Here is a 10,621-nt window from a genome sequence, read left to right on the forward strand (position 1 = left end):
CTTCTCCAATACCCTATTTCAGTTGTCAGAGACAACCTTTTACATTTTTCTTACCTTTTTTCTTCTGCTGGTAATTTTCATATATCTAGATAATTTGCCTTTATCTATTTCTGACTCCTTAGTATGAAAAACAAGAATTAAATAATTATACTTCTTTTCCTTTCTCTCATATGTTTCTTCTAAAGTATCATCATTTTGAATTCTTCTGTTGGTTGCTTTTGTAACTCTGAAAATAGTGTTATAAATCTTCATTATTTGTTCAATAACTTCTTGTTATAAGATGAAAATACTTGCTCCTATATATTTCCCTGAATTTTCCTGTTACCCATCATACCTTCGTTGAATACTTTTTTAACTTTTATATGGAGATAGCGTTAACAGTAATACTACGTGCTACATCTATAACTAAGATTTCTATACTTTGCAGTTTAGTGTAAAACTTGAAAACCAATAAACAGAGCTTACATTACTCTGATTACATAAAAAGGTTCCCTTCTGGGCCAAGTAAGAGTCTGTTGCCATGGTCTTACGGCCACTCAGAGGAGAATGTTGTGATCTTCAAGTATAAATGGAGTCTCTCTTGTTAACACTATCCTTTCTTAAAATTATGCCATGTTCTATTTTCTTCATATTTGGCCTATGACAATCTTGTATGGTATTTGTTTGTGTTTCCTAAAGACTTTAATTTGCCTTTATTTTCTCCTTGCATTATATGCTCTTGTTTTTCCATACTCTCAGCCACTGCATTTAATCCAAAGAGTCTTTCTGGTCCTTAATTTAAAAATAATGTTTAAATTGCACATATAACACATTATTGCATTATATGTTTATAAATTTCAAACATTATAGATAAGAGTAAAGCACTTTTGACTACCAGTCCAATCTGAGACCACTTTCCATTCTTAAATAATTTGAAAACTTCGTAAATATGCAGTTTTTCTATATTGAATTGAAATTCTTCCCATCCCTAAAATTTGCTAATTTTCACTGCTTAATATACCATCCACTACATAATTTAATATCTTTCATGATGGTTTTCATATCTGATCTTCAGACATACTGCCTACTGGAAATTTCCCATTGGAGTTAGCTAAACCAATCTCAAATGTAACATGGGCAAGAATGAAATCCTGATTCTCTAGCTCTAATTCTTTCCCGAAAAGCTTTTCCCAGCATTTCCTAATTCAGTGATTAGTTGTTACTATTTACCTAATTGCCCCAGACACAAGTTCTACTCCATGTATCCAGTGTGCCACCAAATGCTGTTGATTTTACATCAGAAAAATGTCTTTAATATTCACTTTTCTCCACTATACTTTTCAGCTTAAGCCATATTTATATAGGATCTCACCTGGTTTACTGCAAGAGTCTGTACCAAAGGGTCTTTGCTTGTGCTGTTGTCTATGTCTGGAATGCTTTCCTTTCTATCTTTGGTTAACTCATCCTTTGGCTCTTAACACAACTATCGCTTCTTTATAGAAGCCATCTCATCTCACACTCTCAAGTATATATCAGGTTTCTGCCCTCAGAAACTGTCTCATATTTCTATACTCATATTTCAATTTATAATTAAATTCTGTCTTCCTTCCTGGATTTAAGCTCCATCAGAGTAGGGACCCTCTTTGAATCAGCACATATTTAGCATATGGGACTGTGACAACTGGCCCCTCAGTTTTGGTGTCTCAACCCCTTTTAACAGTCTTTACTTCTATCTATTCTATTTCCAAGCCCCTTATGCTCACTATAAGTTGGACTTCCTCCATACATTGCCTTCACTCCATACATTGCCACCTCCAACAATTAATATTCTGAAATTTCCTTTTGAAACCATTACCTATGCATTTGCCTTTTTCATTTCTCCTAGAATGTTTTCTCTGTATTCAGTATGATATCCTGTTGCAAAAATAGCTTCATTCTTCTAGCTGTTTGATCTTTTAGCAAGTGTCATTTGCTTCTCTATCCAGTGTGGATTCCAGAACTTATCCTATCAACATTATTCTTTCTTAAAAGTTAGATTTCTATATCTTTTTGCAGTGAGTTTCTTATCCCATGTTTTGCCAATCCTCAAAGTGGGTAAATAAGTTATTTCAGAAAGTGGGGACATGTAGGTGAAATGGATACATTCCTTAAAAAATAAATAGTTTTAACCATTTAAGAAATAGGATCATCATTTAAAAGATCTTCCTACAAAGAAAACATCAGTCCCAGAAATTTTTTACCCAGTGAATCCTGCCAGACATTCAAAAAACAGAACTACAATCTTATACTAAATCTTTCAGAGAACCAAACAAGTCAGAATAATGACTAACTAATGTGGCTAATATAACCTTGAGACAAAACCCAGACAAGGATGATTTATAAGAAAATTTACAGATCAATATGACTTATAAATATTGCTGCAAATATGATAAACAAAATACTAGCAATCCAAATTAAATAATGTATAAGTATAAAAAATCATGGCCAAATTATTTTTGTTTTCCCAGAAATACAACTGTGGCTCAAAAACGTAAAACTCTTGTTAGTGTAAATTTTCTCATTAGTGAATTTAAAGAAAAAAAAACGTGTTCACTTTGGATGCATAAAAGTGATCTGATACAATTTAATGCACATTTATTATTAAAAATATCTAGCAAATAGAAAAAGAGGATGTGGCATGGTCTGTTGTTTTTTCTTTTGCATCATTATATTCTTTCTCTTTGTAATAACACAACACCTTATTAGATGCTGGGCATTTAGTTGCTCAAGGTAAGAACTGAGCTTCCCTTGAAGCTAGCTGTTACTATGATGAAGGCCTTTATAATGGGACATAATTTGGAGTTACCTGTGGAATTGCAGAGTTGTATCTTTAACGGGAGGGAGCATCTCTCTCTCTTCATCTGATTGGAGAAGGAACCTGATATTGAGCCATCTCATACTCTGTGGAGGAGGAAACATCATAGGATGGTGGGAGAAAAGAAAGAAGCTAGATTCCTAATGGCTTTATACAAAGTGACTTCCTTAATAGCGTAGACTTTAATGTGACAGAGAAATGAACTCCTGTCTTATATAAGGCATTTTAAAAGTTGGATCTCTGTTACAGCAGGCAAAACTTTAACTAATAATAGGTGAGAATCTCCTTAACTAGAAGTATCTAGTTAAGGAGAAGATATTTTTTTACTTCTAGTTTTTCTAGTTAAGAAAAGCCCCTTATGCTCACTATAAGTTGGATTTCACTCAGTACATTGCCACCTCCCAACAATTAGTATTCTGAAATTTCCTTCTGAAACCATTGCCTATACATTTGCCTTTTTCATTTCTGCTAGTTTTTTACTTCTAGTTAAGAAAAACTAGAAGTAAAATATACTCAGTATAGTATATTTTAAAAAGTTGTACAAAAACATCATATTCAATGATAAAGTTTTAAATTATTTTCTTTAAGATCAGTAGTAACCACCATAATCACATCTATTTAACATTTAACTGAGAGTCTTAAGGAAATAAGGCAAAACAAAAAATAAGTTGTATAGCAACTAGAAAGACCAAAAAAAGCTGAGTTTTATGGATTATGTCACTACCTTTATCAGGTACTCAAAACAATGTAAAGAAAAAATATTAGAATTAATAAAAGTTAATTAAGTTTATGGGGTACACAAGTAATATACAAATATTAAGCAAACTAGAGCTAGAAAATATAATTATAAAAAGTATTTATAATTATAAACAAAAAAGATATTTGAGAATACAAATTACCAAATATGAGAACTGTATATATAAAATAATAAAATAATAAAACATAATTGAAATATATTAATTATAAGCTAAATAAAATGATACAGATCATTCTCATGGATAGGAAGAAGTAATAATAAAAGTCAATTCTCTCCTAGTTTATATATTTACATGTGGATATATGTATATTTATATATGTGTGTGTATATATACACACATCTATACGTATTTATATTCAATGCAATTGCAGTAAAAATTGTGGTAGGATTTTCTAGTGGAACTTTAAAAGACAATATATGGAAGTGAAAAAGACCAAGAATAACTAAAACACTCTTGAGAAACAATATTAATAGAGTTTCCTAACAATGTATCAAAATTTTTCATATAAAGTTACAGAAAGTGTAGCATAGGGGTAAAATAAGATACCGGCAAAATAGAACAGAGAGCCTAGAAAAAATCACAGATATAGCTGAAACTCTGATTTATAATGAAGCTGGAATTGTAGATTATGCAGAAAGGATACGTTTACTCAGAATACAGTATATTACTAGAACAATTGGTTTTCTGTATGGAGAGAAAAGAAACACGAAAATAAATCCCTACTTTATACTACATACTAAAACCTTAATCTGAAATGGATTAAGATCTTGATTAAAAAAAAATCAAAACTTTCAGAAGAAAACATGGGCCAACAATTGGTTAGTGGAGTGGTCCTTAAAAAGAGAAAAAGCACAAACCATAAAACAAAAGATTAATAAATTTGACATCAACCTTAAATTTCTGTTACTCAAAAGAGGCCATGAAGAGAATAAAAAGAGAGATTGCAACCTTGTAGAAAATATTTGAAACAGGTAGTATTAATAAAAAGTTAGTATAACAAATACATAAAAATGGTTACAAATTTATTGAATAAATGCAACTGCCGCCAGAGGGCAAAATAAACATGAATTAGGATTGAACAAAAAAGAGTAAACAGTATTGAACAAAAAATAGAAAAGAGGAAATTAGGATTGAACCAAAGGGGCCATCTTGAATGGTGAAAACAAGAGAAAATATATTAAACAAATGTGTATTCAAGAGAATGAAAACTGAAAGTGCACTAGATTGGATAATGCTAAGTATTGGAGAAGCTTTGGGCAAATGGTAAGATTATTAATTTGGTCATCAGTTTGGTTAAAAAAAGAAAAATTCCCAATAAATTTGAATGTTCACATATCTTATGACAAAGTCATTCCACCCTTGGGTATGTTTAAAGAGAAAGTCTTGCACATGTGCCAGGGACTTGCATAATATCATGAATATCAGCATTTTCCCAATAACAAAAAATAGAGAACAACTCAAGCATTCATTAACAGGAGAATGGATAAATCAATTTTAGTGCCTCAATTGAAAGGAATACAAAAATCAGTAAAAAATGAGTTATCACTTTAAAAATCAGCCTGACTGAATTGCAAAGTCATTACTATATTAAAAGAAATTTTCAAAAGAATATGTGATTTATGATCCTGCCTGTATAAACTTTCAAATTAGGCAAAACAAATAACATTTTTATTTAGAGATGTGTATGCATGCATGGCAAAGGTAGAAAGAAAAGCAAGGGGTTGATTAACTCATGATTCAGTTATTGGTTACGTTTGGAGAATGGAGTGCACGTGCTCAAGGAGGTGCATAGAGGGATTCAGAGACATTAGTCATGCTGTAAGTTTTGGGCTTGGAAGCAGATACAGTGTGTTTGCTTTTAACAATTCACATATGTTAAACACCCTCCTCTGAATGATGTGTTACACAATGTAGAAGTAGAGGTTAAAGAAGATTATCTTTTCACTGCTTTTACTCCTTGTCCCTCCAATTCATTTTGCAAAGCATCACATTCTGGCTCATGATTCCCACTATTTTCCTGAAACTGTTGCCTCTGGAATAACCAATAACTTTCTAATCCATAGATGAAAATATATTTCACTTTAATGAGAAATCACCCTTTTTTATAACATTCTCTTCTATTGGTGTCTCTGGAAAGCCACACTCCTGTTTCTTCTCTGCATTTAAAGAAAAAAGAGATAAAAAGTCACTTCTGAAGCTTAGATTAACTTTAAGCCCTAAAAAAAATTATTTCCCATATTTCACAAATTGCATTTGGGTAGCGAATAGTTACTGAGCACACACTATATACAGAGCATGGCAAATTCAGAAAACAATCTCCATTCTCAGATCTGGTCTTTGGTTCATCATGTGTGGTATTAGGATGTTGTTGCATTGCTATAAAGAAATTCCTGAGACTGGATAATTTATAAAGAGAAGAGGTTTAATTGGCTCATGGCTCTGTAGGCTTTACAGGAAGCATGGTGCTGACAACTGCTGGGCTTTTGGTGAAGCCTTAGAATATTTTCAGTCATGGTGGAAGGCGAAGAGGAAACAGGTATATCACATAGTGTAAGCAGGAGCCAGACAGAGAATGCACAGAGAGAGAGAGAGAGAGAGAGAGAGAGAGAGAGAGAGAGAGAGGAGATGCCATATAATTTTCAATGACCACATCTCTCAAGAACTCACTTGCTATAGTGAAGACTGCACCAAGACATTAGGGATCTGCTCCCATGATTCAAACACCTTCCACCAGGCCCCATCTCTAGCACTGAGGATAACAATTCAAAATGATATCTGTGCAGGGACAAATATCCAAAGTATATCTTGTATTATTTAGCAAAAATTAATAGTCTGTAGTTATATTATAAAGGCAATTGAATATGATATAGGCGTTAAAAGGAAACTACTAGGGCAAATAATGAGGGTATCAGAGTCCTTAGTGAGGTTTTCCTTTTTAATGAAAAGTAGACCCAAAATCATTTTCTAACAAAGAACAGCCTGTAAAATTGAGCTACAAACTTAGACAAGCAAGCTGGAAGCTTGCACCCATGAATGCTGGCAAAAAAAAAAAAAAGCTACCTGGGACTAGACATCTTCAAAATGGGTTCCCTCCCGTTGCCAGCTATGTGTACCGTAAGGAGCAGACAAGATGGTGCTGGTCAAGTGAAAAGTCCATTTGCATAATAAGATTAGGGTGGGGTGAACTGCCTTCCCTGAGCTCTATGTAAACATCACACCTGGTCAAATGAATCTGTAAGCCCTATGCAAATCAGAAACTGCCTCCTGAAGCCTGCCTATAAAATCTGCTGTGGTCCACCACGGGCCACCTTTTCCCTTTTGGATGCCTCCTTCTCACAAGAGAGAGAAAGAGCTGCTCTCTTCTCTCCTTTCTTCTGCCTATTAAACTTACTGTTCCTTCCCACTCCATATGTGTGTGTGTCCATGTCCTTAATCATCTTGGCATGAGACAATGAACTCCGGGTATTTACCCCAGACAACAGTGCCACTTCAATGTATCACTTTTGATGTGAAAATTACTATTGTGTTTGCATAAAACAGTTTTCAGTTTCAAATTAGCAAACATTCAAAATAGAGTTTTCTCTAAATGGGTAAACACCTCTCTTTTCTGAGGCCTACTAGATTTATATTTTGGTCTTTATAAATATGTATGGGAAGTTTATATTAAATATTGTGTAATTGTCAATCCTTTTATTTAGTTAAACATTTGAAAGAGTGCATTTTTTCCACATTCATAAGTGATCATATGGATTCCCTCAGATTTTCCAGAGGAGAAAAAATAACTATATTTGGGTGGAGTTAGAACATGGAATGGAAAGTTTCAGTCCAAAGGCATTTTTTTCAATCAAGTTATGAACATGTGAACATGGAATCATAATTGAAACCATTTGGTATACTTCACCATCAAATTCATGCTGAAAATAATGTTTTACTATTTTAAGCAACAGATATAGAAAACTCTCACTGGTCCACAGAATTTATTAAATGTCTGCACTGGCACCACTGCATTAACCATGGTGTAGTGGTCAATGAAGTCAATGGCATGATATTAAGGATATTAGATGTGTGTAGAAGAGCTAAATAAAACCTGTAGATAAATCTAAGTTTTGTAATGAATGAACCAAAAAGTTTTGAGATGGTTTAATGCAACACAATTAAGTTTAGCTAGTGCTGGCTTCTAGAGCTGGTAGATTAAAACAAAACTTGCCTTTAGCTTCCTATGTTTTTTCTTTTTTGTTGTTCATTTTCTAATGATAATTTAAGTGAGCAGTGATCAGATCAAAACCAAATACCTGAAGAGGCATGTAAGGGTAGAAGAACCTACAGATAATTCATTTAACTCAAATCAGCCCAATTTACAATGAACATAAACTAGAAGAGAGATGAGGCACTGATTTTGTGAAGTCCTTGTGCCAGATGCTACTCTCTCTGTTTCAAGTTTAGCAAAAAAAGTGGTTTAATTTGTCGTGCCTACTTGCTCTCTTCTTATTGACTTCTCAAACCACTGTACTAAAATTGTTCTTGAAAAGATTACTCCTAACTTCATTTTGAGTTTTCAGTTAACTGAATTGAGTTACAACCCTGTCATATTTGCATTATTGATCACTCTTTAAAATTCTCTCTGCCTCTGGCTTCCCCTGATTTCCTTTTTAACTTCTAAGACAAATCTTTCTCAGCTTCTTTTCCTCATTTCACTGTGCCTGTTCCTCCATTCCCTCAATTTCCCATTTTGTTCTTTTTCTACCTGTCCCACAAATGATGGTGTCCCAGGGCTCTCTCCTTAGCTCCCTTATGGTTTCACTATTTACATTCTTCATAGTAACCATCCACTGTTTAGTTTTAAATACCATCAGTGGTTCTCTGCTCCTCCCATTTGGCAGACAGCCACATTTGCTTGTGCAGTGCCAGCTGCATCCCTGAGACATCATGGTTAAAGTGAAGGATGGAGTAAATGGTTTTGGCCATATTGGGCACCTGGCCACCAGGGCTGCTTTTAATTCTGGCAAAGTAGGTATTGTCACCATCAATGATTCCTTCATTGACCTTAACTACATGGTCTACATGTTCCAGTATAATTTCACCCATGGCAAGTTTCGTGGCACTGTCAGGGCTGAGAACAGGAAGTTTGTCATCAATGGAAATCCCATCATTATCTTCCAGGAGTGAGATCCATCAAAATCAAATGGGGAGATACTGGTGGTGATTATGCTGTGGAGTCCACCAGCATTTTCACTACAATGGGGAAAGATGGGGCTCATAGCGTGGGGAGCCAAAAGCATCATTATCTCTGCTCCCTTTGCTGATTCTCCCAGTTCATGATGGTCATAAAGTATGAGAAGTATAAAAGATAATCAGCAATGTCACCTTTACCACCGAGTGGTTCCCCAGCCAAAGTCATCCAGGACAGCTTTGGAAATTATGGAGGGACTCATGACCACAGTCCATGCCATCACTGTCACCTCACCCAGAAGACCATGGATGCCCCCTCTGGGAAACTGTGGTGTGATGGCCATGGGGCTCTCCAGAGCATCATCCCTACATCTGCTCATGCTGCTGAGGCTGTGGGAAAGGTCGTCCCTGAGTCAAACAAGAAGTTCACTGGCATGGCCTTCCATGTCCCCACTGCCAACATGTTGGTACAAGACCTGACCTGCCATCTGGAGAAATCTGTGAAATATGATGACACAAAGAATGTGGTGAAGCAGGCATCAGAGGGCCTCCTCAAGGACATCCTGGGCTGCACTGAGCACCAGGATGTCTCCTTCTACTTTAACAGTGACACCTGCTCCTCCACCTTTGATGCTAAGGCTGCCATTGCCCTCAATGACCACTTCATCAAGCTCATGTCCTGGTATTACAATGCAATTAGCTACAGCAACAGAGTGGTGGACTTCGTGGTCCACCTGGCCTCTGAGGAATCAGACGCCCAGACCACCAGCACCAGCAAGAGCACGAGAGGAAGAGAGAGGCCTTGAGCTGCTATGGATCTCCTGCTATGCTCAGTTCCCCACCACACTGAGAATCTTCCCTCCTCACAGTTTCCATGCAGACCCCCTGAAGAGGGAGGAGCCCAGGGATCCCCACTTTGTCATGTGCCAGCAATAAAGTCTCCTGTACTCAGCCAAAAATATTAAATAAATAATGGATAAATAAATGCATAAATACATAAAAACAAATACCAGCAATATTCTGGAGACGCCCAAATAAGAATTTCCTTTCAAAGTTCTGTCTCTTTAAAACTACATCTCTAGCTTTTTAAAGGCATCTCCACTTGGGTAGTGTATCAGTCATGATCCCGTTAAAAGTTAAAAACCACACGAGTAATTTAGATAGAAAACTTTTAATGTGCAGAATTAACTAGCAAAAGATGATTAAGTGCTAAAATGAGGGAAAAGAGGGCTGTAGGGGTAGAGAAATAGTAAATGCTGAAAGCTACAACCTCTAGGGCTGTATAAGCGTGAAAAACTGAATAATAAGAATTTAAAAGAGCTGTCCTTTCCGCCTCTCTCTGAAACTGAAGTCCACATCTCTTGGGAGAAGATGTGGCTGCCAGAGGAACATGCAGTGCTGGAAAACTTGCCAGAAGGCACAAGGCTGGAGGTGGTCTGAGAGGGTTTCTGAGGTGAGTGTCCCTGGCTTTCCACATGCTGATTTACTGGCTGTCATATCCAAAGAAAAGCCACACTGAAATAGGAAGGTGGGGGGGCTCTCCTGCTGTTATGGCTTTGCAGTATCCTTCCAGGGCTCTCTGTTGACAAAACCTAACACTGAGCCAGCTAGCAAAGGAGAAATGTTTACGGGGTCTGGCTTCAGTATCTCAGAGCAAGAAGGGTAGATTTGGGGGCTCAGAGAACTGGCACAAATGGTCTACTTATACCTCCAACTCAACTTGCTAAAAATGAACCCATTCTCCTCTGGTTCTTCTCTTACTGAATGGTATCACCATCTCCCTCGCTGCACAAACTGGAGATCTGGGAGACATCCTAGATACTTCGCTTTTACTCAGACACATTTGGTCAATCAACAGCAA

The 10,621-nt window shown here is 36.0% G+C and overlaps 1 pseudogene; it reads left to right on the forward strand.

Annotated features, from left to right (window-relative positions):
* Positions 1-8,517: 8,517 nt before the first annotated feature.
* Positions 8,518-9,566, forward strand: LOC119468317 (annotated as a pseudogene).
* The last annotated feature ends 1,055 nt before the right edge of the window (positions 9,567-10,621 follow it).

The sequence above is a fragment of the Cebus imitator genome, unplaced genomic scaffold (genome assembly GCF_001604975.1).
Source record: "Cebus imitator isolate Cc_AM_T3 unplaced genomic scaffold, Cebus_imitator-1.0 Scaffold411, whole genome shotgun sequence".
Taxonomy (NCBI): domain Eukaryota; kingdom Metazoa; phylum Chordata; class Mammalia; order Primates; family Cebidae; genus Cebus; species Cebus imitator.